The sequence below is a fragment of the Mesoplodon mirus genome, assembly GCF_964341445.2.
Source record: "Mesoplodon mirus genome assembly, chromosome: 6".
Lineage (NCBI taxonomy): Eukaryota > Metazoa > Chordata > Mammalia > Artiodactyla > Ziphiidae > Mesoplodon > Mesoplodon mirus.
This window is the reverse complement of record NC_138982.1, coordinates 123,975,315-123,987,943: the sequence shown is the minus strand read 5'-3', so window position 1 is coordinate 123,987,943 and position 12,629 is coordinate 123,975,315. Positions and strand designations below refer to the sequence as shown.

General features: G+C 35.1%; 1 pseudogene across 1 annotated transcript; it reads right to left on the bottom strand.

The window, feature by feature from the left end:
* Positions 1 to 457: 457 nt before the first annotated feature.
* On the bottom strand, positions 458 to 1,968 carry LOC309806015 (ribosomal protein S6 kinase beta-1-like; annotated as a pseudogene). The gene has a single exon. The product of its transcript is annotated as a ribosomal protein S6 kinase beta-1-like (transcript).
* Between the last annotated feature and the right edge of the window lie 10,661 nt (positions 1,969 to 12,629).

The window sequence follows — 12,629 nt, the reverse complement described above, 5'->3', positions numbered from 1 at the left end:
TGGATAAAGTTTGACCAAGTTTCATGCTAATTTATCCTTAGCTGCAAGTATTACAGACAACTTCATACTTTGCCTAATGAAAGGATAACTATTTTTCAATACAATCAGAACTCAACAGTGATTCAGAAGCAATACCTTACCCTTAATACCATCAACTTCAAGCCAACAACATGAAAATCCTTGAAAAGTTTGAGAAGATGCCACTAGGAATCAATTAATTGATGTGCCTAGTGCCTAAGAGTTTCAAAATTCGACTTCGCTTAAGTTCCTTGCACCACTGATTGATTTTTGAAAATCCATGTTTATTTTTCCCCTGTCCGAAGTGTTTTATGGAATGACACTGACTCTTCAAGACTGTTATGTAGAGTCTTCTTTTTTTTTACCTTGAAGGATGCTCACCCATTCCCTCCCTACCTTTCTGCCTTAAATTCTTAAAAAGCATTGCTTTGTCACAGATTCATATCAGGTGCTCTTGTTGTTTGGCGATCATGGGAAGAGCTTGATTTTGTATGGCAAGGACTTTGGAGGTCAGAATGGAAGTGGCGCTGAAGTTTCCCCAGTCATGGTCGCGTACATCTGGTCTATTCCTGCCACTTGTTTCCACCATATATTGCACAGGTGTCTGAGGATTTGCCTTGGTGGCTGAAGCAACTCTTCCCCGGAAATGTCCAGGAGAAAATTTGACCTGGCTGACAGGTGTTCATGGGCTGCCAATACATCTTTAATTTGCCCAGAGATTTGGCTCAAAGGAAAACTTTTCTTTCACATCTTCAAGTACAGATGGAGCCACATATGCAGAACCCAAAAATACCTGGTTGGCAATTTTGCTGAGAGCTGAGTCATCTGAGCTGTCAACAGGTAGATAGATGTCTGATGTGTAAACTTCAACTCAAAGAGACTCACATCCTCTTTAGGTTGCAAAAGAGGTTTAAAGTGGGGACTCTCCCTTCCCATTTAGCAGTTCTTCCAAGTTAATATATCTGAAGGATGGATGAGCTGGAACTTCTTCAGTGTCCCCAGGACCAGCTCCAAGATGAGAAGCAGCATTTCTTTTCAGCAGCTTTTTAAGCAGATCTCTGGCTTCTTGTGTGAGGTAGGGAGGCAAATTGAGTTTACACTTGAGGATTTCATCAACTGTTTTATTTCTCTTCTCCCCAATGAAGAGGGTGCTCCAGTAAACATGTCCTATATCAATGCTCCCCAGCTACACTAATCCCCAGCACTACTGTGGTCACTTTTCATCAAGATTTCAGGGGCCATGTACTCTATTGTTTCACAAAATGTGTGTGTGTGACTGTTGCATCATGAATAGATTCTTTGAATAGTCCAAAATCTGTTAGTTTCCATGAACTTGGTGATTAAGCATGACTTTCTCTGACATCAGGTGTATGTAGATAATCCCCTTTTGATGTAAATGTCCCAAAGCCATGGAGATTTCTGCCAGTAAAAGCAGGTTGTGTCTTCCATAAATATTTCCTCTCTTTCTAACTGCATAAGTAATTCTCCTCTGCTGAGATACTCAAGGATGAAGTAGAATTTTCCATCGGTCTGAAAAGCATAAATTAAATCCACAATGAAAAGATGCTTTACTTTCTCCAGAATATTCCATCTTGTTTTTTATATGAGCAGTGTCTTTAGCACTTTTTACTATCATTGTCTTTTTAAGCACCTTCATGGCAAATATTTTCTGAGTTTTTGCTCCTGTTACTTTTCTTACTTGTAAAATCTCTCCACAGACCCCTTTACCAAGTACCCAAAGTAGCTTGAAACATTCTAGCCTGACTTTTTCTGGCCCTCTGTTCACAGTAGTTTCTGAGATTTCAAGTTTCTCAAAATGCTCCATACCAAGGGCATAAGGTCCAACTCCCCCAGGGTCCATGCTTTCATTTAACTGACCGCTCTCCTCCAGCTCATCCTCAGAGCCTCTATCCTCTGGCTGGTCCAAACTATTTCAAACACTCCTGACATGTCCTCAGCTTCCCTGTCTTAGAAATCTGTTGTTGGGTAAAAGCCATCTTGCCTCCTTTATCGCCTCAAGGGCCTGGACCCTCCATTTCTGCAGCCATCTCCAGCTGCTTGTGCTATCTATCTATCTATCTATCTATCTATCTATCTATCTATCTATCTATCATCTATCTGTTGTCTAAGAAGGGGTTAAGTTAATGCAGAGACTAGGCAGCAAAACAGGCTCGGTCCATGATCCCTATCTGAAATGACTAAATGGCAACATACTTTCTGAATAGAAAACAACACAGAAATAGAAGTTTGCAGTTGAATTTTTTGGCTCTCTAGGGGAGACAGGAGGAAGGTGGAAAGTAAGACATTCAGCAAGCAATCCTACAATTTGAATACTCAATGCTACCTGAAGCTTACTTCCTCCGTTCCAGAAATCCATGCTTCTCTAGATATTGTCAAGAATTTGTCAAACTGTTGTTCAAATTAAAAACAAAAAAACAAAGATTACAGATCAGACATTTTCAGAGCACGAATTTTGTCATTTACCTAAAATCTCTAAAGTAAAGAATATGAGTGTGTTTAATTGCCAGCCAGAAGCAAAAAATAATCACTGCCAATTTTGAGAAATGTAAACTTTTTAAGCAAAATCCTCCTGTTTGGATACTTACTTCATATGCAAGTTTTAACTACTTTAAAATTGTTTATGCAAATATGTTTAACATACATCTTTATAATTACTCTCTTTCTTTAAGTAAGATTATTTAAAGTAGAGAAGCAAGGTAACATTATATTTATGTGTGTGACCTGTTGAGACAGACACCATAGTTTTGATATTTGGCCCCAAGACTTATCAGCTGTGTCACTGAGTTTATTTCACCCCACAGTGCTTCAGTTTTCTCATCTGTGAAAGATATTAAAAATGATTTGTACTCCATAGGCTTGACGCAGGTTACTATATATAAAATATATATAGTACTTTCACCATAGTATTACTCAATATCTATGGGCTATAATACTAATTAAAAAACACATTTTAATATTTTGATATATATTACCAAATAATCTTCTAGAAGTGAGGCACGTTTTCATTCTTTGCTTCGTCGACTGAGATGTGAAAGACCAATTTTCCAACATTCTTAACATCTCTTATACACTAATTTTTATTATTCTTTGACTTATGGTATGAAATGTTATTGTGCTCAAATATGCAATTCTTGATTAGTAGTAACTTTCTTTTCATATTTTTTTCTTTATTTTTTTCTCTTTCTGCTTTTTATCCATTTAGGAGTCATTTATATGTGTTTTAAAAATCATTCTGCTAAAGCTTTTTAAATTAATAATCATATATAAGCATTCATAAAGTAAATGACAAATATTTTAAAAGCATTTTCTTCTACAATTTTTTCTGATGCTTTATTTTGGTCATGTAGTTTATACTATATATTTTTTCTTTGTGATCTCTCTTTTCCTCTGTGATATCACTTTTATGCTTTGATATAATCTTATCTCAAAATCAAAAATATATACTCATGTCTAGTTTATAGTTTCATTTTTTGTAATTAATTAATTTAATCTTCTGGTATTTATGCTATAATATAACATGAGGCTCAAGTATACCTTGATTGTTTTCTAAGTTGTTAACCTATTATCACAAGCCCTCTGACATTTTATGTAATCATTATCATTTGTTTCTATCTTATCTTGACTGTACCATTAAGTTGTCTATCAATTCAATCTGTCAGTTATCGAGGCAAAATAGATTTTTTTTTCATTTTTGAAGCTTTATATAATATAAATTGATAACTATAGGGGGATATTTTTTTCCTTTCCACTTACTTTCATATTCTCTCCCTTGCAACAAGAGTGTGAGGATGTGTCCTAATCTTGTCCACTCTCTGATCTGAAGTCAAGTCTTCTGGAGGATTTCTGGAAAGGTATGCCTTCCTGATTAAAAAGAAAGAAAGAAAAAAAAAGTTATGAGCAGACAGAAAGCCACCTTTTTATATCCCGGATTGGACCTGGTCACATAAGTATGTGATGCTGGATCTATAGGACCACCTTCTTGTGAATAAGAGAACAGTATGAAGACCTAGAATCCAGGCATGGTTGAGAAGCTGAGTTATATAACCCTTGAACCACTTGCTCCAGACATCTTTTAATACTGAAAATTAAAATCAATAATAATATATCCTGCTCCTAAAACATTCTAGCTGATATATTTTATCTAGCCATATCACTAAATAAACATGCCTTTATTCAATCCGTTGTTGATTTGATTTTCTTTCCCCAGTTCCTACCAAGTAAAAACCAAAGTCCTAAGGGTCAACACTCAAAATTCCTTAGAATCTCTCCCCTATTTTTCTTACAGCCTCATACGCTGTTGAATCAATCCTAGCTAGAACATCTTTCCTACTCATGCCTTTTTACTGAAATTCTTTCTTGTCTTCAAGAACAATCATGGGGGCATCCATGGTGGCGCAGTGGTTGAGAGTCCACCTGCCGATGCAGGGGACACAGGTTCGTGCCCCGGTCCGGGAGGATCCCACATGCCGCGGAGCGGCTGGGCCCATGAGCCATGGCCACTGAGCCAGCGCGTCCGGAGCCTGTGCTCTGCAACAGGGGAGGCCACAACAGTGAGAGACCAGCGTACTTCAGAAAAAAACAAAAAGACAGTCATGAATTCCAACAGAGTTATGAACATGCTTTCTCTTATCACAACTGAAATATGAAGCCTCTTTACCCTGAACACCAACAACTGTTGGCTTATATAATTTGAATGGCAATTTTCCACATGAGAATTGAAACCACTTACAGACCCACAACTTGTTGTGTACACTAACACAAATTTAATATTCTATTGCCTGCAATTAACATGAATTTAATACTCCAGAAAATTTTTACCTAGGGAGACGAAGTTGGAATAACTTCCTTCATTGTTTTAGGAACTTACAGAATACCTGTTTATCTGAACAATAGAATAGTCTACTTACCCATAGCTCCTTCTCAGAATAATAATACTCGATTTAGCTGAACAAACAAATCTTTACTCTTCAAGACTCACTTCAAAACCCTTCTCTCACTGTGCCCACCAGTCCTAAACTATTACAACAAAAACTTTGCCTAGTCCCAAACAGGTCCCCTGCGATGGAAATTTGGGGAAATAGAATCAAAAACAAAGTCTCACAACCCAGAAATTCTTTACACAAAGGTAGTAGAGAAAGAGAACACTTTCATTATTGAATAAACATTAATTAGACCAGAGTGGGATGTGCATTACAAGCAATCTTCTAAGGTATTTCAAAAACAAAAATAAATCTCTCTTTTACACAGTCATGCAGATACAACCCATTACATGTTTTCAAGGTAAGTGATAACTAGTCCTCAAGTCAGAGGACTTAACAGCACCATTTATCACACATAGCTCATCTTAACTTTGCCTTATTGTGGGGGTGTCCTTCTGTGTGAGTTAATTGGAATTATCCAGAGGAAAAACAAACTTCACGTATCTTTATGATAATACGAAGTAGTTTATCACCTTGGAACAAAGTGCCCACAGAAATAGGCTCCTACCTTCCCACAGAGACTGGGAGTAAGGGGTGCTACCTCTCTTGATGATTACATTTCAAAGAAATAGTCTCCAAGTCCTTGAGAAAGACATTCCTAGGTCATAAACTAATAAAATACCAATCTAGTTTTCAAAGGATTTATATACATTTCAAAGAGAGGAGAAAATACTTAAAATTACAAATTTTCTAAAGGAAATGCTCAAAGAAAAATGAGAAAACTGAGACCTCCAAATCTTTCTGACTATATTTCCATTGATGTCTCCCTTCTGAGACCCTACTAAGACTCAATACAGGGGCTCCCCCTACTGAAGTAATAAACTTGGCTTTACTTTATCCACAAGTTAGTATGGTGATGGCATTTTCGGGGACCTGGCAAGTGACACCCACTATCTTATACTAATTTTTGAATCTTCTACTAGACTATAAGCTACCAGAAAGTAAATAATATTTCCTATGTAAGTTAATATTTTCTTTTTCTTTTTTCTGTGGCTAGTATAAGGTCCTATAGTCATTTGAATATTCAATGAAAGGGCAGATTTTCTTTCACGGTCTCTACAATATCTTGTTTATGTTTTGTAATGTAAGTAGGACAAAATTAACTGGTTCTTCCCTGCAGACAATTTATATAATTCCCTCTTACTCTGAACACAATTTTATCACAAATACAAATGTAAGAATAACATCTGTCCTCTAATGTAAACAGAAAAATGACTGAAACCATCAATTACAAAATGCCTGCTATAAAAAAATTAGCATTATTTTATCATATCGATGGTAAAATATATGCAAATAGCACTATTTAGACAGACAGAAATTACTAGGTTTCTTAATGGATTTTTACAATTACTTCTTATTCATTAATGTATCCCTTCTAGTTCTGATCCTCATGATTTTTCTCTGGTTCTGTTTTTTTTAAAGAATATGCTTTTTAAAAAGCACTTCAGAGATGCATAAATGAGATGCTTTCTGAAAATGACCTCCCCAAAGAGATCTGCTTTGAGAGAAATTTTAAGCCCTTTCATTTCTAATTAACCCGTTACCCAGGGATTGTACAATTTCTCAATCATCATAAAAGCCACAGATTTATTTCCTTTAAACATTCTATAGAGCAATGGCTCCTGCTGTGACTAGACAAAGGCAAAATGCCAATACAATGTTAGCCATGACCTTTTTTTCTCTACCAGAGTCACTAGGCAGTAGCTACTTCAGGATCACAGATGAAACAGCAACACTCAAAATGGTAATAAGAACGTTCTGTTCTAATTAGGGAGAAAAAAACTGATACTGCAATTTCTTACTTGATATTTTCATTTAACTTACAGGAAGCCTGTTGAAAATGCTGAAAAACATACTGGGGAGTTTATTTGACCTATACCTTGCAATTACCAAATATCTGCCTAGATAGGCAATTAAAGTGAGTTAATAAAGAGCTTGCATTCAATGAAAATATCATCCTCAAGTGGAGTAAGACATTTACATAATTCTAAAAACATTTGGGAGAGTTAATCACATTTCTTTTCTACGTGTTTCTTTTCTTTTCTGAGTCATGTCAGTTTTTGTCATTCTAGAGTTTAGCTTTATTTTCCTTTCAACCATAGACAGCTTTTCTCCAACTTAGATAACTATTCTCAGAGAAATTAATTATGGATGCTATTCTTCCCAGATTTAAATAAATAAGAAGGAATTGGTAAACATAATATGCTGTCCCATATTATAGCCTTAAAGATAAATGCATAAATTAAGATTTGAATATAAATATTTGAAAGGAACATATACTCTTTTTGAGTTAGTATGTAACAAGGGCATCTAAGCTTGTCTGAGACTTCAGAAAAAGTTTCATAGAAAAAAATGATTTAAGTCTTGAGAAATTAAGATTCAGGTGACATTTCTGGGCAAACAGGGGTGAAGGAATAGTTTTCAAGCACTTGGGAGCTCTGTGATGTGTGAAAAGTTCAAGGAACCAAAATAAGATCAGAGGGACTGGATGTAGATTTGTGGTGTGGATTTCAACTGGAGAGTGATCCAAGAAAACGTTTAAAAGAACTTTGAGGTTATATGGAGCCTATAATATATCCTACAACCAAGGAAAACCTTTAAATGCTCTAAAAATAGCACTTGAAAAGTACTGAAGTATCTGACATGTTTTAATGAGGTTATAACTTAAAAATTTACAAGCATCCAGACACTAAATAGAAATAATAATACTTGGAATTCCATATACTTCCTTCCAGGCCAAAGGAAAGAGGAGTGAATAGGTGTTAGGGAGATGCAGAGAGGAATTCTCTTAGTCACATGGCTAATTTTCCAGAAACAAATCTGTTTTGAACCAGGGGCAGGCATCTGTAGGAGGTCTTCTGAAAACTTTAATGTCATTTTGTCTGTTGGGCTATTATGGAATGCAAATCTTAAATTATAGTACTAAGTCAATTAAACCAATTAGGTTATATTTTCAAATTTCAATGTCTAGATAAACATTCTAAAAATTACTTTTAATGAATAATTATGTAAATATGATATTTAATGTTCAAGTAGTAAGATTGGTTTTCAAATGTGGCTTGCTAATAAGCCAATCTCATTTACAGTATACAGAGAAATAAAATATGAATGGCTTATTTTTTTGTAAATGTAAACTAACATCTTAAAGGAACTGATGCCACTCGGGACTAAAATATAAAATAACTAAATCGAATCAATAAATCACTGGATTACGAATTGAACCACATTGTCAAACTCTTTGGTATCTGCTAATGTTAAAACTCTTCTTTATGGCAATAAGTAAAATTCCACTTTTTTGGAGATGAGTTCAATCACCTAGTAACACAGGGAGCTCACAGGTTAAATAAAAACAGACATATATTTCACTATTGTGGGCCACCTACCATCCATCAAAGATTTTTAAAAAATGAATTAAACTGAAAATCATCATTTTTCAGAAAGGGAACAATAAAAATTGCTACAAGACTTACCTGTCATTTTGAAATAAACTCATGTCTCCTAAACGTTGCCTCTGATGACATTAAGATTGAAAGAAATGTCGCTGAAGGCTCTACCCTCAGAACCACAGGGCATTAGATCACATATTTCAAAGATAATCTTTCTTAGTATCTGACAGTGCTATTCTCTTACTGAGTAAGATACTATTACTACTATTGTTAGACATATATAACATGTGTTTGGCAATAAAAATCCAGTTAAACAATAGAGATAACTGAAATGATGCTTTGTGCCATTTTATTACTTTTTTCTACATTCAGATTAGTATTATGACCAATTCCTAAGGATTTGAATTCAGAGTCAATAAAAGCTTAAAATATTTTACATTAACAAATTAAGATTTAAATATGTTCCAACAAATCATAATATGAAATTGAGAACCTGGAAAATATACTTGCTTTTCTAGATCCTATCTTGTGCCATTAGGAACACTCTGAGAGGAAAACATTCTAAACATATACACTAGCCATAAGACAACAGAAGCTAGAATCATGTGACCATAACATAGGCTCTCTGTGTTAATCCACTATGCCATTCATAAAGCCCCAGAGACAGTGAATCTTAACAATTTGCTCAGAGTTTTAGTCCATTTCTTACTATTCCTCATCATGCAGTTTTTATGTAATCAGAATTACCTCTTTATTCTTTCTCAAACAAGCCAACTTTATTCTTGCTTCCCCACCTTTGCAATTGCACTTACCTTTGTTTCAAAAATATTTTGCTTCATCCTTGTGTTATCCAGATGCCAAATCTCCACAATATGGCAAAATCCCACCTGTATATATAAAGTTTTTCCCGATTACTTTTCTTTATTGAAATAGGAAACATTCACTTTTACTACAGTAAAATCGACTCTATGGCTTGGCAGAATGTAGGTTATAGGTCAGTTTTGGGTTAATTGAGCTCTGCTGAGTTTGGCTGCACTTGACTGAACTCAGATTAGCTCCATGCATCATCTAGTTCCAGAACAAACTGTGAAGGATTAACCAACATCTGGGATATGTTGTTCTTAAGGAAGAGTTTGAAATAAATTACATAGATGTACCTAAAGATTCGGTATGAACTGGTGTCTTGTGTATCATGTCTACTCTCATTTTGTTGTCTAAAACAAATCACTCGCACATGCCTTACACTGGAGGAGGAAATTATACTCCACTTTATGGGAAATAGGACTATATAATACTCTTAGAAGGGAGAGAGCAGATATTCAAACAATAACATCAATTATTCCAATCTGCACTCTTGATGACATATAATTGGCTTTCCTCCTGCATGAAAAAATGCACTCAATACTTCCCTTAGGAATAAAGCAAATGCATTTAATTAAGACATAAAATGCAAAGTCCTACATCCCATGACCTCAATCAGGTCCAAATGCAGTTCCTTTTGATCTGGAAACAAATGAACAAATAATACAAGCATATTCCTCATCCACACCCAATATTTTATGGTGAAACAGGGATACTCTAACCAAATAAACATACTCATTCAGATAGAGAAAAAGAAGAGACCCTCAGAGTCACTGCTGCATGGCAATTAATCCCTGTGTCACAGTAGTAAAGGTCTGCAATCACAGAATTTAGGGAATATTCCCTGATTAACCCCCAATTTAACCCACTCCTGTGTTGGTTACTGATCACCAATCCATGTTTCTTGTAACTTAGACTTTGCTCTCCTGGAGGCTCGTCTTTCTTCGTCTCCCTCCTCAGTCACATCAGACAGGCACATGGGAGAATCTGAGCACCGAAGAAGCTGAGTAACTTCCTGTTTCTGCTGTTAGAAAATTGAGAGCCTAAGGCTTGTTTTGTATTTTAGTCTCAAACCAAGCTGGTGGCACTTTTGGAGATACAAGTTTCAAAAACTTGTTGCCATTTAGCTCTTTGACTTCAGTCAGCCCCTTGTGTCAGCAGTCACACCCACAATTCTTTTTGAGATGTATCTCTTGTCTAGATGTCTTGATAACTATTTTGATCTTACCAAGCTTTTTGGGGACCACACATTTGGTCTCTTTTCTCTGCTCATAAGTCAGTGAGAGGTCTTAACAAAGAGTTTGATGATCACCTCTCCCTCTGTGCCTTGATATGGTGTTTTCCTTAAGACTTTGTCTTCATTGGCTTTTGTGGCTCAGGCCTTTTCTCAAGTTTATATTTGACTACTGTAGTTGAGTGCATCTTTCAAACCTGCAAGTCCTGAATTTTGGGAATTCTTTGTTTCATCTCTGATTGCCAACAGCCTAATTTTTTTCTTAAACTCATCTCTTTTCTGTGGTACCATGCAAAACACAGTTAATAGCCAGTGTAGTGGGCACAAATTCATTAAGTATACTACCTAATTTTAAAATAGGCAATAGTTTTACCAAACAATCTGGCAGAAATAACATTGGATTGTCATTTATCTAAACTTTATTAATGATGTCCACACTGCCTGACACTTGGCTCAAAGTCCGTAGCACCCAATTTTAGTTTTATATATGCTACAGCAGCACTCTGACTCTAGTATTAATTTCTGTATAAGTCCTGGAATAACAACAATGTTAAAATATCAGTTCTTTACAACATTTATGTTTTGCTTATGTTACAATAAGGACAACTTGGCAGTTGCCCTGCTCTGCTCTCCTCCCCATGTTTTCTCAGTCTGGGACTGAATAAAGCAACCTCTGTCTGGGGCATGGTATTCTTTCCTGGAACAAATAGCACCGAAATAAAAGAGAGACTGAGTCAGACCATGCAATCATATTAAAGTTTTGGTTTTCACATAATAAATATCAAATTTACTCACATTCCGTTGGTCAAAGCGTACTTCATGGTCAAGTTCAAAATGAAGTAACGACATAATTTCTATCAAAGGAGCAACTGAGTAACTCCTGATAATGAATGGGGATCTATAAAGTGGTTATGAGGGAGAATAAATAGTTGCACAACAATCTATTCTGTTACTGATCCCTTTAATTTTATTTCTTTATACCCTGAAATTTTATATTCTTTTTTAATATAAACTTTTGTTTCAGGTTAACAAATACTGACTTTCCAAATAGATTTTAACCAATTTGATGCTAATTTTTTTATCTTCCACAATTTTTAGTATATTTCTGAGATTATGACATTGATTGATTGATTGATTATGAGGCCATATGAGCCCATCCATGTTTATGGATGAGTTTAATCCCCCTGCAGGATTTCTACTTATATGTGGGGCAGACAACTCTTTCTCAAATGTTTTGATTCTTACTGTACTAGAATCACTTGTATACTTATCAATTCCATAGGGATAGAAGTTAAATAAAAGCTAATTCGTCCTTTTCATAAACCCTATATGTATATTTTAAAAAGAAAAATTACAACTAAAAGTAGTCTATTTTTGTTTTAAGGGATGTAAACTATATTCAGTAAATTGCTTGAAAAATGTACATAGCAAGGATAATATCTGTGACAATTCAGGGAAAGAAAACATAAAATATATCCTGTATCCCACTCCCCAAATTTTATCCTTGATGTCAACTGTATGCATTTCTATTACAAGAGAATATTAGTTAGGGATTACAGAAAAGCCTTGAGCTGGGGAAAAATCTATTAGAGAGATTATGAGTCCTAGAAAATTCCCTGAGCAGTTCTACTGCCCTTGGGAATCTTCTAGGACTCTTGAAGTTTCAGAGTTTGGGGAGTTTTGCAGATTTTTTCAATGACATATCGTATTCCAACTCCTATGTATGTGAATTTGTCACACATGATTTGTTATTGTTAGTAAACATTTCCTTATTGATTCAATAAATTATTATTTACATAGTTTATGCAGTAAATATTTTGATCATATATGGATAAAAGGAGTACTTACCTTTAATGAGTTAATTATCTATAAAAGGAGCTTTATAACACAAAATATAAATGTTAAGATAGTTTGTTAAATATGGAACTGAAGTATTACAAATAATATGTAGGACCCAGGAGATCTATCCTAAAGTTTCCTGCCTGAGGCAACAGGAGAAAATTTACTTGAGGAATTTATTTCTAAGGTGTATTTTGAAAGATGAGTAAAAGTTCAGTAGCAGAAACAGAATAGGTATTCCAAGGAAGAGGAAATTTTATAACATAATGATAAAGGAGTGTAAAATATCAT